The sequence below is a fragment of the Tamandua tetradactyla genome, chromosome 1 (genome assembly GCF_023851605.1).
Source record: "Tamandua tetradactyla isolate mTamTet1 chromosome 1, mTamTet1.pri, whole genome shotgun sequence".
NCBI lineage: Eukaryota > Metazoa > Chordata > Mammalia > Pilosa > Myrmecophagidae > Tamandua > Tamandua tetradactyla.
In genome coordinates, this window is record NC_135327.1 from 17841133 (window position 1) to 17857225 (window position 16093).

The window sequence follows — 16093 nt, forward strand, 5'->3', positions numbered from 1 at the left end:
ATCAATCATATTTAGATTAAAAACAAAGAAGGGAGAATATTCTGAACTCTGTTGGACAAGTCATTTATCTCCCTTTGGTCCAGTTTCCCTATCTATATAATTAGGAGGTTGGATTTATCCAAGATCACATAGCTAATAAACAGCACAGCTAGAATCTGAACTTGGATATTTTGGTTTCAGAGCCCAATCTTGTCATCATTATGTTACATTGTCTGCCAGCTCATGACCTGTTACAGTTCAATGCCACCCTGCATATGCTCCTTCTCTTTCCACCAACAGGATGTGTAGGTGCTCAAGTGGGCCCCTCTCTCCTCTGCTCCCTGCTTCCTGCCTGATCTAAGGAAAACACATGACCCTTGGTTAAGGACACCAATAAGATAATGAAGAATGAGGTAGTCACTCAGGTTCTGGAATCCTGCAGACTTTTCTTACCTTTAGAAGCTTCTATGGGACTAAGAGGTCAGCTTTTGGACCAGCTGATGGCAGGACCCCTGTCTCAGCAGGATGGCGTGGTCACATCTTAATCTTTCAAATTAATGAATTAATCGAGAAATTCATAAACTGTATCATTATCCAAATAGTCATTCTTTAGTTATGTTAGATTTCTAGGCTAAATACAAAAAGTGTATACATTGTATAGTTCTTCTATCTTAAACTCAAGAATTGTAAAAATTAATCTTTGGTGCTATAAGTCAGAGTAGTGATTTCCTCCAGTAAAGGGAGAGGACACATGTGAGGATACAAAAGAGGACTTTCTGGGTTGATAGTGATGCTCTGTAACTTGACCTGGTAACACAGGAGCATAGATTTAAAAATATGTATTAGGTATTACACTTAAGATTTTTGCATTATATCTCAATTTTAAAGAGTTAAAGAGCTTCAAAAATGTTTTCCAGCTTCCTTTAAAGTTCCTTTGGAGTTAATTTGATAGGCTGGAAGTATGTGTCCCCTCGTGGTTCTCTTTGCTTTTCTCTGTCCTTTTGGGATCCAACATCTATCCTGGTGGCCAGGATTCATACACACAACAAACATTTATTGAGTACTTACTCTGTGCCAGGTGCCGGGCACCGTGCTATGTACTTAGAACACAACAGTGAACAAGACGATAAGGTCTCCCTCTTTGTGGAATCCACAGTCTAGTGGTAAACCATCTAGTGCATTCTGCATCAAGGACAAGCACATGGTGCTAAGAAGACTTTTCTGGGGGGTGATCAGGGAGGGTATTCTTGGGTTAGAGAGTTTGAGCTGGAACCTGAAAATTGATGCATTACCAAAGGGCAGAGAGTATTTTAGGCAGAATGATCCGCATGCGCAAGGGTCCTGAGGAAGGAGGGTATCCTGTGAAGAATTTAAGAAAGCCACTGTCATTGCAGCCCAAAGAACAGAGAAGAGGGCCTTAACCTGGAGAAGGGAAAGGGAGGCAAACAGAAAGATATTTATTGGGTTTTTATCTTAAGAACAATGCGGGGCCATCAAATAGGGGAGTGATATGATCAGATTTCTGACTTAGAAACATTACTCTGACAGCAGGGTGAAGAATAGAATGAGTTGGGCCACGGAAGATGTAGTTATATGGTGTATGCTCAATAAATATCTATGGAATTAAAGGGGCCCTGACTCCTTTTTTAGACGGGACCATTATTCCTGAGCTGTGCAAGCAGCTTACAATCTACCTGCTCATCGTCTATCTTCTGTGATGTTTATGACAGACTCACCTTCCTTTTTATTTATTTTATTATTTTTTTAAACATGGGCAGGCACCGGGAATCGAACCAGGGTCTCCAACTTGGCAGGAGAGAACTCTGCCTGCTAAGCCACCGTGGCCCGCCCTTAACGCCCTTTTTATAAATGGGGAAATTGAAGTTCGGAGAAGCAAAGAAAATAACACAACTGTCAAGAGTAAAAGATCAGAATCCAGGATTGTAAAACATCAAGCCCTGTGCAGAAGCCTCCTGACATTTGGGGAGAGGGGAGGGAGCTGCACTCACTTGTTCAGTCAAAAGATATATTTATTAAGCACTTACTCAACTTGCTATCATGGTGGTGATGGGGAAAAGCAGAGAGGGACTTACAGGCAAATAATAATAAAGGCTATCCTTATCATCATTGATGATATTATTAGACACTAAGTGCTAAGCACTGTGCCAAGTGCTTTCCACACCTTCCCTCATTTCCCCTTCGCAAACATTAATATTATCTCAATATTTCAGATACTTAAACTGAGGTTGGGAAAGGTAACTTGCCCTAAGACATTTAGCCAGAGCACTCCCAAAGGGTTGTGCAGTGCTTCCAAAGTAGGATCAAGTGCCCCTGGTGAGATTTTGGTGCTGGTAAGCAGACAGAAACCCATGGGATTTCAGGTCTAAGAGATCCACACCCACGCGAGCCAGCGCGGGCTCCGCCCAGCGCTCCCAAGGACGTTTGATCACGTGGACAGGGCCCCGCCCCTTGGCCCACCCCGTCCCCTCCCGCGCTCCCTCCCCCTCTCTCTCTCCCTCCCTCCCTCCCCCTCCCTCCCTGGCCCGGTCCGGCCCATCCCCCTCCCTCCGGCTCCCTGAGGCCCAGCCGGGTCGGGCTGCTGGCGGCCGGGCGCGGACCGCCGGATAGACGGGCGCGGGCGAGCACGGACGCACACACGCACGGAGGGCCGCGGGCACGCACGGCCCGGGCTGGCGCTCCGAGGCCCGCCCGGGAGGGCCGGCGAGCTGCGCTCAGGTGAGGCGACGGCGACGCAGGCCCGTAAGGGGTGGGCCTGCCGGGCGTCTATGGCCCCGGCCGGCTGGCTCAGCTGGGAGGAGGTACTGCTCCGGCCCGGCGCGGGAAAATGGCGGCGACCGACCGCGGAGCGCGGCCGTAGTGCGGGCTCTGCCGGGAGCCGCCCCGCCCGCGCGTCCGTCCGTCGGGCTCGTGTCCCCGTCGCCATGTTGGGGAGCGGGCCCGGGGCCTGCGGGCGGGGGCGCTGGAGGGAGCTGGGGCCTTGCCTGGGGTGGGGAGGGTGCGGGACGCGGGTTCGGGAACTTGAGGGAGTGCAGTGCAGGGCCGAGCAGACGCCTGCATTGGGTGGCGCTCCGCGCCTGGAGAACTGGCCGAAGCCGGCCATGGGGCCGTGACCGGGGTTGTGGAAAAGGGACACAGGGTCCAAATGGAACCTGGGTCGAGGTCCACGCGGCTGCGTGCGCGCGCCGGACCTGGGGCAGGGTCAGGCCATGGGCGTTGTACAGGACCCCAGAACAGGTAGGACCCAGAGGTTGATAGGGCCGGCCGAGTTCAGGCTGTCAGGACTGGGACAGTTCTCTGGAGGAGGAGCGACCAGAAACAGGGACCCTTGGAGGACAGAATTGGTTATCCTATTGGAATAGCCCTCGGAGCCCCGGGGCTGAATTGCAAGTCCATATAACCCCCAAGGGACTGAGGACTTTGGTGTCCCCAGGATCCCCCAACTCCTGTTGAGGGGGAGCAACAGAAAAAGGGAAGGGCTTGGATAGGAATAGAAAAGAGGGAGGCTAGGTTAGATACAGAAGCTGGTGAGCAGAAGGGATGCAGAGAGTGGAAATAGTTGGCAAGGAGAGAGAGAACCTCCATAAACTTAGAGAGTTTGTGTGTGTCTTTAAAAGGAGGGACTGGGCGGTTGGAGGGTGGTGACACAAGGTATCTTCCCAGGAAGGGGACAGCCCACTGCTTAAGAGCAGGGTCACCTGGGGAGATTGACATCAGAAATGTGTTATTGAAGCCAGTAAAAATGGTGAAGAGACGTGAATGTGTAAAGAATTTTAAGGGCCTTAGAGATCATGTAATCATTTCAGATCATGTAGTGATTTTAGTTGAGACATTGAAAGGTAAAGTTGACTTTCCAAGATCTTGCAGATTAGTGATAGAAGGAGGACTAGAACTCAGGTCTTTTGCCTCCTCATTCAGTGTACTGCCTTAGAGGAATTTGCTAGCTGGGAGAAAAGTGTTTAAAAGTCAAGGATGACATTATATATCAGAGAACTGTTAATGATTTTATTTTGGTTTTGTACTGAGTTTGTCATTGCAAAGGCTGTTATACAAAAAAGTATGGGTGACTTGATATTTTCTAACCCACCTTCTAGCAAAGAAGTTGTTTTCAAGATGCTTTTGACCTTGGACTTTCTAGAATTTTAAGAGATGATCCTTTTCTTCTAGGTGTTTACTGTGCGGTAAAGTGACACAAAAAGTCTAAAAATATAACAGTGAATAATGATATAAATCCAGGATCTAGTTGAAGTTTGATCATGCCAGAGAAGAGGACAAAGATCAGATGGGCTGTGGTAGAGTTCTGAGAGAACCTATGCAAATCAGTCATGATATAGTAGGTCCAGGGCCCTCATTAATAAAAAAGGACTTTCCACAAAAAGATTATTGGAGCATTCATAACAGTAAGATTTTCAGTACAGTATGTGTGCTCAGTAATATTTTCCTTGTTCTGGATTTTTCCAGTGCCAGGGGATCCTGACTTTTTCTGTGCATGGATCCCTTTAGCATCTGGTGAAGCCTAGGAACCTGTCTCAGAATAATATTTTTAATTGTGTAAAGTAAAATACATAGGCTGCAAAGGAAACCAATTATATTGAAATACAGTAATCAAAATAGATTGTTGCCAAAGATGGAAACAGTCCTAGTGCCCATCAGCAGTTGAATGGATAAACAAAATGTGGTATATACATACAATGGAATACTATGCAGCAGTAAGACGAAATGAGGTCCTGAAATGAGGTCCTGAAGTGTATGACAGCATGGATAAGCCTTGAGGACATAGTGCTCAATGAAATAAGTCAGACACAAAAGGATAGATTACTGTATGATTTTGCTTTTATGACCGTGGTAAAGGTAAAATCAGAGACTTATAATATAGAATATAGGGGACCTAGAGATACACAGAACCTTGAGATATCTAATGAGGTTGAACTCAAATGTAAGGGAATGAATAGAAGTGAAAACAGTTCACTAGTGGATTTATAAGTAATATTACTACATTGAAGGTGAACATGATTGAAAGGGATTGTATAGACTCATGTGTCCCATGGATTAACACTACAAATATAAGTTCTTGTATGAACTCGTTCAAAGGTATGAATCTTGTACAGAGAATCAATAATAGAGGGGTATGGGGGAAAACTACTATTGCATGCTGTTCTAGTTTGCTAGCTGCTGGAATGCAACACACCAGAGACGGATTGGCTTTTAATAAAAGGGGATTTATTTTGTTGGCTCTTCAGAGGAAAGGCAGCTAACTTTCCACTGAGGTTCTTTCTTACGTGGAAGGCACAGGATGGTCTCTGCTGGTCTTCTCTCCAGGCCCCTGGGTTCCAACAACTTTCCCCGGGGAGACTTCTTTCTGCATCTCCAAGGGCCTGGGCTGAGCTGCGAGTGCTGAGATGAGGAATGCTGAGCTGCTAGCAGTGCTACGTTGCAATCTCCCATTTAAGCACCAGCCAATTAAGTCAGACGTCACTCATTGCAGCAGACACGCCTCCTAGCTGACTGCAGATGTAATTGGCAACAGATGAGGTTCACGCACCATTGGCTTATGTCCTCAGCAACAAGACTAGGTATGCTCACCTGGCCAAGTTGACAACTGAATCTAACTAACACACATGCTATGGTCTATATGTAAGAAGAAGAGGTCAACAGTACCACAACAATACCAGAGGTAAATAATTGGGGTGGGAGAGGGGAGGACAAGAGTTAAGCAGAGATTTGGATTTCTATTTGATTAGGGTGTGTTTATCAGTTACTTTTCTCTTTCGAGCAATGAAAATTGTCTAAAATTAAGAATGTTGATGACTGTACAGTTGAGTGAAGATAATGTAAAACATAGATTGTTGACTTCAAGTTTTATACATGATGCCAATGGATGGAGGTTGCTGAAGGAAGGATACATTGACTGAGAAGCAGAATGGCAAGCTGTGGTGTATACATATGATGGGGTATTGTGTGGCTACAGAAAGGAAAGAAGTCACCAGGCATTGCAACTGGGTGAAGGAGCCTTAGGGACATTATGCAGTGCAACATAAGCCAGAAACAGAAGAGCAAATATTGTGTGTCCTGTTTTAGAAAATACTTATAAGAACATTGGGGCCTAGATTGTAAACACTTATAGCAGTCACATTTAGTTCAGAACTGTTAATGTTATTTCTAGATTTTGAGATGCTGTGCTATGTTTGTGTAACCTAGTATTGCCTTGGAACTTTGGGTACCTGTGACACCTAAGACTCAGTAGGAGTTCTGCAGTTCTGAAGGTCAGCCATGTAGAATAATTGTTAAAGAAATTGAAAAAGAGATTAGGCTTCAGTTAGAAATAAGAACAAAGCTGATCAGGTCAGTACTAAAGTAAATCAGAATATAGGGGTAAGGAAGAGACATTGTCTATATTTTAGAACTTCGCCTACTCTGTGAGACCCAAGGGAGAGAGTTTTATTTTGTTTAGAACCTAAATTTTCTGTAGCACATAATTTAACTCAACCTGTCTGAATAGATAATTTGAACAACCCAAACACAGAGAGCCCCAAATGAGAACGAAGGCTTATAATTCTATATAGCTTAATGTAATGCCCTGATACATCCCAGAGTATATGGAGAAGATAATTAAAAGGTATTGGCAAAGTCCCTTGAGGGATGGAAGAGAAAATACAAAACTATTAAATTTTACCACTGGAGAAACCCCTGTTACTGTCTCAAACATTAGGAATTTCTGAGTCAATAGGCCAAGCCCTTGATCCTGAGGCTTGCTCTTATGAAGCTTATTTATGTAGCAGAGAAGCTTAGCATTAATTATGCCTAAGAGTTACTTCCAGGGTACCTCTTTTGTTGCTCATATGTGGCCTCTTTCTCTCTTTAAGCTCTGCAAGTGAAATTCTTACCCTCTCCCCTAAGTGGGACATGGCATCCATGGGTGAAAGTCTCCCTGGCAATGTGTGGAATATGACTCCCAGGGATGAGCCAGGCCTTAGCACTGTGGGATTGACAATGCCTTCCTGACCAAAAGGGGGAAAAGAATTGTAACAAATAAGGTATCAGTGGCTGAGAGAGTTCAGATAGAGTTGAGAAGCTACTCTGGAGGCTACTTTTACACAAGCTTCAGCTTGATATTGCTTCTTACCATGGTTTGCCAACCCCCAATCAAAACTATTCCTGCCAATCCTAAACAGTACCTCAGAAGTATTTGAGATTTTACAAAGTTTCCGTGTACTATGATTACTTTCCATAAACCTACACCCTCCAGATGGGTTCCTAGGCCAGATTAAGTCCTGAAATCCAGAGGGGCCATCCTCTCTAGAATATCAACTAGTTTCATCCCCCTATCCCAAATTATCACCACCACTTTCCACCATGAAAAAGTTAGACTAGGCATAGCCCATATACTCCTAAAGATTGGGAGAAGGATCAAAGGAGAAGGAGGAGTTATAACAGAGTAGATAGGCCTTAACATTTGAGTATGACTGGTAAATCATGATATTAATGTTTCTTTTAGTTTCCAGTGTCTTGGAGCAGCTAGAAAGTAAAACCTGAAATTGTGAAACAGTAACCCATACCATACTCTGAAATCTGTTCTTTAACTGCTTGTTAGAATGTACTTTGAGGTTTACTGTTTTTTTTTTGTATGTGTTATATTTCACCATAAAAGATGTTTAAAAAAAGGCAAATTATGGTATAGTAATATATATACATTTTTATCAGCACATTAAGAAATAGGACACAGTGATGGTCATAATGTCAAAGAAGTGATGAGCACAAATAAAATATTGTTATTTGCAATAACTGTAATATGATATAATCATATCTGTGACTTCTGTTGTTGACAGTTGTAAATAGTGGTTATACTACAATGGTTTATTGCCTACATTCATATTTGAAGAACATGATAATTTTCATTTAGAAGTTAATGAAAATAAAGAGATAATTTTTTCCATCCGTTTTCATGAACCTCTTCGAATTCTGTGTATGGAATTCCATTTGTGAATCAAGGGTTTCAAGAATAGAAACCTGCTTTCATTTCTAAATATCCATTCTATGTATGGATTCCCATCTGTGAAACAGGGTTTCAAGATAAAAAACCCTACTCTCGTTTCTACGACTAGGCATGTCTTCCATTCATCAGATATTTATGTAAAAGGACATTGACTCTGTGTCAAGAATTGAGCTATACTCTGAGGTTTCAAAGATCTCTAAGTAAGAGTCATCTCATTTTTAAGTGTCCTGTGAGAGCAGTAAACATACAAACAATTATAGGATGGTAGACGCCAAATGAGAGTTATCAAAGGTTGTAAGGACACAGAGGTCCGTGTGACTCTGCTCCAAGACTCAGGGAAGGTTTTGTGAAGGGATGGCTTTAAGACATGTATTGAAAGATGGAGGAGTTTGCCCAATAGAGAGCTGGAGGGACGAGCTTTCCAGGTAAAGACTTGCCTTTTCAGGGAATGCAATTGAATGTGATTGGAAAAGAAGTATATGTATGAAAGGGTGGTGAAAGATCAGATGGCAATGGCTGTTTGAAACCTGGTTGTAAAAGATCTTGTTAAGGAGTTTGGACTGAATCCTTAGCTGATACGGAGGCAGTAAGTGTTTTCAAGGAAAGAAGTGACATGACAGGGTCCAATTTTTAGAAGATAAATGGGTGCTCTTTGAAGGAGGGTGGCTTGAAGAGCAAGGAAATAATGAGGTCCTGAACTAAGGCAGAGGCTGTAGCCATTGCATAGAGCTAGAATTTTCAGATGTTGATGACTGACATTGTGAATAGCGAAAGAGAGGGGCTTATTTAGATTTCTAGTTTGAGATGGTGGCTGTCAAAGAGGTTTAAAAAAGATGAAAAAGACCTGAGAATTGTTCAAGATAGTAAGGAAGAGTATTTTTTGGTAGGGTAATAGACTTCTTTTTTTCAGAGACACAACAGAAAGTTTATTTTTCTTACCTGTAAGGTTTTCAACACTTGTGTTCCCTGCTGCCCTGCAGATGTCCAGGTCTTTGCTGTCTTGTGTCCCTACCTTCCTAGGGCAGTGGTCTTAAAAGGTGGTCCCCAGACCGGCCGCAGCAGCCCCCGCAGCATGCCCTAGGAACTTACTGCAAATGCAAATTCTCAGGCCCCACACCAGACCTACTGAATCACAATCTTTGGAGGTGGGGTCAAGCAGTCTGTGTTTTAACAAGCACCAGGTGGGTCTCATATAATCGAGAGTTTGGGAACCATTGCCCTAAGGTACTTTCCTTGGTGCATGGTTGAAGCTGGATTTCAGACACATCTATGTTCTGGCTCTAGGAAATGGAAAAATTGTAGAGATGTGCAGGGGCAATGTTTTAAGGTCCAAGCCTGGAGGTAGTATTTCTGCTCATATTCCACTGGCAAGAACTACTTATATGGCCAGATTTCACTGCTTGGAGGCCTGGGAGATGTGGTTGTTAGTTGGTAGAATAATAGGTTTTTGGAAATCATGGAAAAGCAGCCAAGTGTGGTATGGTTTTTGCTTAAGGAAATAAAGGTAAGTGTTAGCAAACATAAAAGGTAAGGAAAGACATGAAAATATTCCTAAGGTGTCGGAAAATCACAATTATGTATGTCAGGGATTGGTGAACTCTATGCTACAGCTCAAATTAGGCCCTCCATCTGTTTTTGTAAATAAAGTTTTATTGTAATACAGCCACACTCATTCATTTGCACTTTTTGTGCCTGCTTTTACACAACCAATGGCAGAGTTGAGAAGAGGTGACAGATAGCATATAGCTCACAAAGCTGAAAATATTTACTATCTGGCCCTTTACAAAAATGTTTGCCAACCCCTGTTCTATGTGTCTGAATGTTGGATGTTTAACGTCTGGTTTGCCATCCAGTTCCTAGACTATGGAGAATAATCTTGGCTCTGCCCTTCTGGCTGGGTCCCCAGTTTAACTTGCAGTATGACATGGAGCCCTGAATATTTTATGTTGCGTGGTGTGTCAAGGTCTGCTATATAGGGTAAACTGTGTGGCACCAGGTTTTTATACCTTAGACCATGCTGGGACTTGTTTTGCCATTTTTTCTTTTTTGAACTGTTTGTCTTATAAAAGATTTCATTATTTATTTAGATTATTAATATTTTGTTGGTTATATGTTCTACAGATGTAATTTCTCAGTTTGTTGCTTATCTTTTTAATCTTTTTTTAAGGCTTCTTTTGTTAAAAAGAATTTTTTTTTAGAAATATTTTTATTGAGAAATATCCACATGCATACAGTCCATTCAAGAATTTCTGAATTTTAATGTAGTCAAATTTATCATTCTTTTCCTACCCCAAGGTTTTGAAGTTATTCTTTTATTCTAGAATTTCTGTGTTGCCATTAATACTTAGTTCTATAATCCTTCTGAAATTGATTCTTGTGTGTGGTATGAGGGTAGGGTCCAGTTTCATTTTTGTCCTATGCATAACCATTTGTCCCAGTATCATTTATTGAATGGGGCTTGTTTTCCAATTGTGAGCTCTTTTTAGTAGAATCTGTGTGGTTCTCATTTCCAGACCTGCTGCTTGCTGACTGTGTGACCTTGGACAAGTTACATAACCTCTTTGTTCTTCAGTTTCCTTATCTTTAAAATAAGCATAATAGTATTTCTCTTACAGGGTTATTGTGAAATTTGATTAGTTAATACATGTAGTGTGTGTAGAACAGTGCCTGACACCTAGAAAGTGTTCAATAAATGCTACCTGTAATTTAGTATTACAACTCATTTTTAGTTCCTCAGCACTGCAGAGTAAGTGCTCAATGTGCTCACCACAGTCGAATTAATTTGGCTTTCTGGTCAAAGGAGAATGGTTGGGAGCTAGGCTCAGTGTTGCAGGAGATGCATCCAAAGAACTGCTTGGTTTTAGCTTTTGCCTTTGCTGGGATAGTGCTCCTCCCATCCCCATCACTTCTTTTGCAGAGAACTTCTGTAGTGAAGGATGCAAACTGTAAACAGGTGGTTGGATTTAGCCTGAAGGCTTATTTTGTTAGACTCATATAATATTTTTGTTTTTTTTAAACATATTTTTAATTGTGAAATATAACATATATACAAAAAAAAGCAATAAATTTCAAAGTTTATTTTAGTAAGTAGTAAAAGAACAGATTTCAAAGTTTGGTGAGTCACAGTTCCACAATTTCGAGTTTTTCCTTCTAGTTGCTCTAAAATGCTGGAGGCTAAAAGAAATATCAATATAACGATTCAGCAGCCATACTCTAATTCTGTCTTTGTTATGACTCCTTCTCCTTTGATCCTTCTCCCAATCTTTAGGAGTATTTGGGCTATGCCCATTCTAACTTTTTCATATTGGAAAGGGGTGTTGACCATATAGGATAGGGGGATGGAATTAGTTAATATTCTAGGAGAGGCTGGCCCCTCTGAATTTCAGGACTTATCTGGCCTAGGAATCATCTGGAGGTTGTAGGTTTCTGGAAAGTAAACTTAATGCATGAGATTGTGGAATCTCAGATAGAGCCCTAGGTGCTTTTTAGGGTTAACAGGAATGATGTTGGTTAAATTTGGCAAACCATGGCTATTAGCAATATCTAGCTAAGGCTTGTGTATGAGTAATCTCCAGAATAGCCTCTCTGACTCTATTTGAACTCGTTTAGCTACTGATACCTTATTTTGTTACATTTTCCCCCCTTTTCGTTAGGAAGTGTTGATCCCATGGTGCTAGGGCCAGGGTCATTCCTGGGTAACTCATATAATATATTTATATATGTGTATATTTTTAAGGTTTTTTAATTGTAAAATATATATGCACAGTAAAGAAAGAAAGAGCAATAACTTTCAAAGCACACGTCAACAAGTAGTTACAGAACAGATTCCAGAGTTTATGTGCTACTATTCACTATTTCAGCCTTCTAGCTGCTCCAGAACACTGGAGGCTAAAAGGAATATTAATATTCTATCATATAATTTTTTTTCCATCATGTAATATTTTAAATGTTTTAAAAGTGTATACAAATTTCTGAGTTTCTGACTTACCTTGAAAATTGGAAAATCTGGTGTTAGTGAGCCTATATTCCTTCATAGTAATAATTAGCAGGAATTTTTAGTTGGGATATGTTTGCTTGTTCTCTGTGTTCTGCACCACTCTCTTATTTTGCTCATTTACCTTTCTGCCCCTATAAACATTTGATTTTCTGATATTTACTTTATCAATGCTTTTAATGTTGTTTCTCCTAAACCAATAAATGACACTGGAATAGGGGCAGGATGGTCGGAAATTGACGGATAAGTTTGTGGGCAAGAAAAGCTACAATCTCTTTCTAAGACTAAGTCATACTTGATGATAATGAATAAAATGATGATTGAAATTAAAAGATAAGATGAAATTTAGTTTAACTCAGTGAATATTTAGACATCTACTCTGTACTGGGTATTAACATTAGAAATTACCACATTGACAATAGAAAGAAACTAGCTTTCCAGCTTTATGAAATACTACAACAGAGACCTTTTTACAGGCATTGTAGAACTGTTCTCCAAGACAGTAGTTAGATGAGAGAGGAAATATAGTAATCCATTCCTTTTTCAAACATTTTTGAACCCTGCTTTGTATATTGGGCTAGAACTCTGCAGGAGACAAAGATGAATCTAGCCAGGGTTTAAGTGTGATGAGCAGTATGTGTAATGGGTTATGGAATATGAGAGAATGATACCTGAAAGAGGTGGCCTGTGAGATTGCCTACCAAGAATGATTAGGATTTTAATATTTGGAGATGAGACTGTTTTCCAGGCTGAGTGAAAACATGAGTGTGGAGGTGGGTGTTTAGGGGATGATAAAAATTCCAGTTTGGCTGGAGAACAGAGTTGTTACAAGGGTGTTGTTGGAGTTAAGGCTGGAAATGAAGATTGAACAACGACACCAATAATAATAGAAGTAGCTCACCTTTTTTGTGTGCTTATTATTTGCCAGTAATGCATCAAGCATTGTATAAGTATTTCACAATAACCCTATGAGATAGGCATTATTTTTTTAATCCTTTTTTTATAGGTAAAGAAACTGAGGAATAGACTTCCAGTTTTAGAGAAAGAATTTGAGTCTAGGAAGTCTAATTCCAAAGCCCATGTTCTTTTTTTATGATCCAGGATCTTTTAATTCTTTTAAAATTATTTAAAAAATTTTTTTTAAAATACCGAAAAACACCAAACAAACACAAACATTCATAACTTTTGATCATTTCGTTCTACATGTATAATCAGTAATTCACAATATCATCACATAGTTGCATATTCATCATCATTATCATTTCTTGGAACATTTGCATCAATAAGTCTTTTAATTCTTAGTAGTATATGCATCAAACATATTTTTCTATTATTAATTTTTAAATTAAAATATATAACAACAAACAAACCCAAACATTCTTAACATATAATCATTCCTTTCTACATATATAATCAGTAATTCACGATGTCTTCACATAGTTGCACATTCATCACCATGATCATTTCTTAGAACATTTGCATCAATTTAGAAAGACATAAAAAGACAACAGAAAAAATTCATACATACCATACCCCTTACCCCTTCCTTTCATTGATCATTAGCATTTCAATCTACTGAATTTATTTTAACATTTGTTTCCCCTATTATTTATTTATTATATTCTTTTTAATTAATTTTTTAATTAAAAAAATATAACAACACAAACATTCTTAACATATGATCATTCCGTTCTACATATATAATCAGTAATTCACAATATCATCACATAGTTGTATATTCATCATTATAATCATTTCTTAGAACATTTGCATCAATTCAGAAAAAGAAATAAAAAGACAACAGAAAAAAATTCATACATACCATACCCTTTACCCCACCCTTTCATTGATCACTAGCATTTCAATCTGCTAAATTATTTATTTATTTATTTATTTATTTATTTTTACATGGGCAGGCACCAGAATCGAACCTGTGCCCTCTGGCATGGCAGGCAAGCATTCTTGCCTGCTGAGCCACTGTGGATGCCCTGCTAAATTTATTTTAACATTTGTTCCCCCATTATTTATTTATGTATATATTTTGGAAATCTTTTTTTTTTAACTTTTTTATTGATTAAAAACATTAACATACAAAAATTAAGGTATCATTCCATTCTACATATACAATCAGTAATTCTAAATATCACGTAGTTGCATATTCATCATTTCTTAGAACATTTGCATCGATTTAGAAGAAATAAAAAGACAACAGAAAAAGAAATAAAATGATAACAGAGAAAAAAAAGATTATACATACCATACCCCTTACCCCTTGCTTTCATTTACCACTAGCATTTCAAACTAAATTTATTTTAACATTTGTTCCCCCTATTATTTAATTTTTATTCCATATGTTATACTCTTCTGTTGATATATTAGCTAAAAGGAGCATCAGACACAAGGTTTTCACATTCACAGAGTCTCATGTGAAAGCTATATCATTGTTCAATCATCATCAAGAAACATGGCTACTGGAACACAGCTCTACATTTTCAGGCAGTTCCCTCCAGCCTTTCTGCTACAACTTGAACAACAAGGTGATGTCTACTTAATGCATAAGAATAACCTCCAGGATAACCTCTAGACTCTGTTTGGAATCTCTTAGCCATTGACACCTAGTCTCATTTCACTCTTCCCCCTTTTGGTCGAGAAGGTTCTCTCAATCCCTTGATGTTAATTCTCAGCTCTTTCTAGGGTTTTCCTCAGTCCCTTGATGCTGGGTCTCAGCTCATTCCAGGATCTCTGTCCCATGTTGCCAGGAAGGTCCACACCCCTGGGAGTCATGTCCCACGCAGAGAGGGGGAGGGTGGTGAGACTGCTCGTCACGTTGGCTGGAGAGAGAGGCCACATCTGAGCAACAAAAGAGGATCTCTTGGGGGTGACTCTTAGGCCTAAATTTTAAGTAGACTTGACCTATCCTTTGTGGGGTTAAGTTTCATATGAACAAACCCCAAGACTGGGGGCTCAGCCTCTAGCTTTGGTTGTCCACACTGCTTGTGAGAATATCAAGAATTCAACTTGGGGAAGTTGAATTTCTCCCCACTCTCACCATTCCCCGAAGGGGGCTTGCAGATACCTTTCCAGTCACTGATCAAATCACTCTAAGATTCATTGGGGCATCACTCTGGACAAACGAACAAAATCTCATGTGCTACCTGAGATTCCAAGTACTTATGACATTCAATCAAACTGTCTTCATGAGTTATATTAGGAAATGCTCTAGTCAAAATATAAATTTTGTAACAAACATTTTTTGCTTTAGTCTCACACATAAGGTGACATTTTAAAGTATTAATTGTCATCTATTTTCAGCACCCTGCAATAATGACAATCCTTTGTTCTTCCTCATGCAAAAACATTTTTAAAATTTGTACATTGTACATTTCACTATTATTTTACACTCTAGGCATTCCTAGATTATACCATCTCGATCTTTACCATCTATCTTTCTTTCTGATTTCATTTATGTCCACAGCCCTTCTCCCTCTATCATTCTCACATGCAGCTTCATTCGGTGTTTTAACATAATTACATTACAGTTGTAGTATTGTGCTGTCCATTTCTGAGTTTTTATATTCAGTCCTGTTGTACAATCTGTATCCCTTCAGCTCCAATTACCCAATATCTCACCCTATTTCTATCTCCTGATGGTCTCTGTTACGAAGGAAATATTCCAAGTTTATTCACTAATGTCAGTTCATATCAGTGAGACCATACACTATTTGTCCTTTTGTTTTTGGCTAATCTCACTCAGCATAATGTCCTTAAGATCCATTCATGTTGTTACATACTTCATAAATTTATTCTGTCTTACAGCTGCATAATATTCCATCTTATGTAAATGTCACAGTTTGTTTAGCCAACTGTCTGTTGATGGACATTTTGGCTGTTTCCATCTCTTGGTAATTGTTAATAATGCTTCTATAAACATTGGTGTGTAAATGTCCATTTGTGTCCTTGGCCTCGTGTCCTTTGAGTAGAGACAGCATATAGATGGGTCTTGTTTTTTAATCCATTCTGCCAGACTATGTCTTTTGATTGGAGAGTTTATTCCATTAACATTCAGTGTTATTACTGCATGGGTAGTACTTTCTTCTACTATTTTGCCT

General features: G+C 40.0%; 1 protein-coding gene across 13 annotated transcripts in view; it reads left to right on the plus strand.

Annotated features, from left to right (window-relative positions):
* The first annotated feature begins 2526 nt into the window (after nt 1-2526).
* NCOA6 (nuclear receptor coactivator 6) overlaps nt 2527-16093 on the plus strand; it is a 186315-nt gene continuing 172748 nt past the window's right edge. For 7 of the 13 annotated variants that reach the window (XM_077170705.1, XM_077170765.1, XM_077170786.1 and 4 more), the window contains exon 1: nt 3623-5671. The gene's annotated coding sequence lies outside the window, so the exon portion shown is untranslated. Of the gene's footprint in view, nt 2716-3620; nt 5672-16093 lie in introns of those variants that run through there. The other 6 variants (XM_077170720.1, XM_077170739.1, XM_077170709.1 and 3 more) reach the window with 4 other exon arrangements.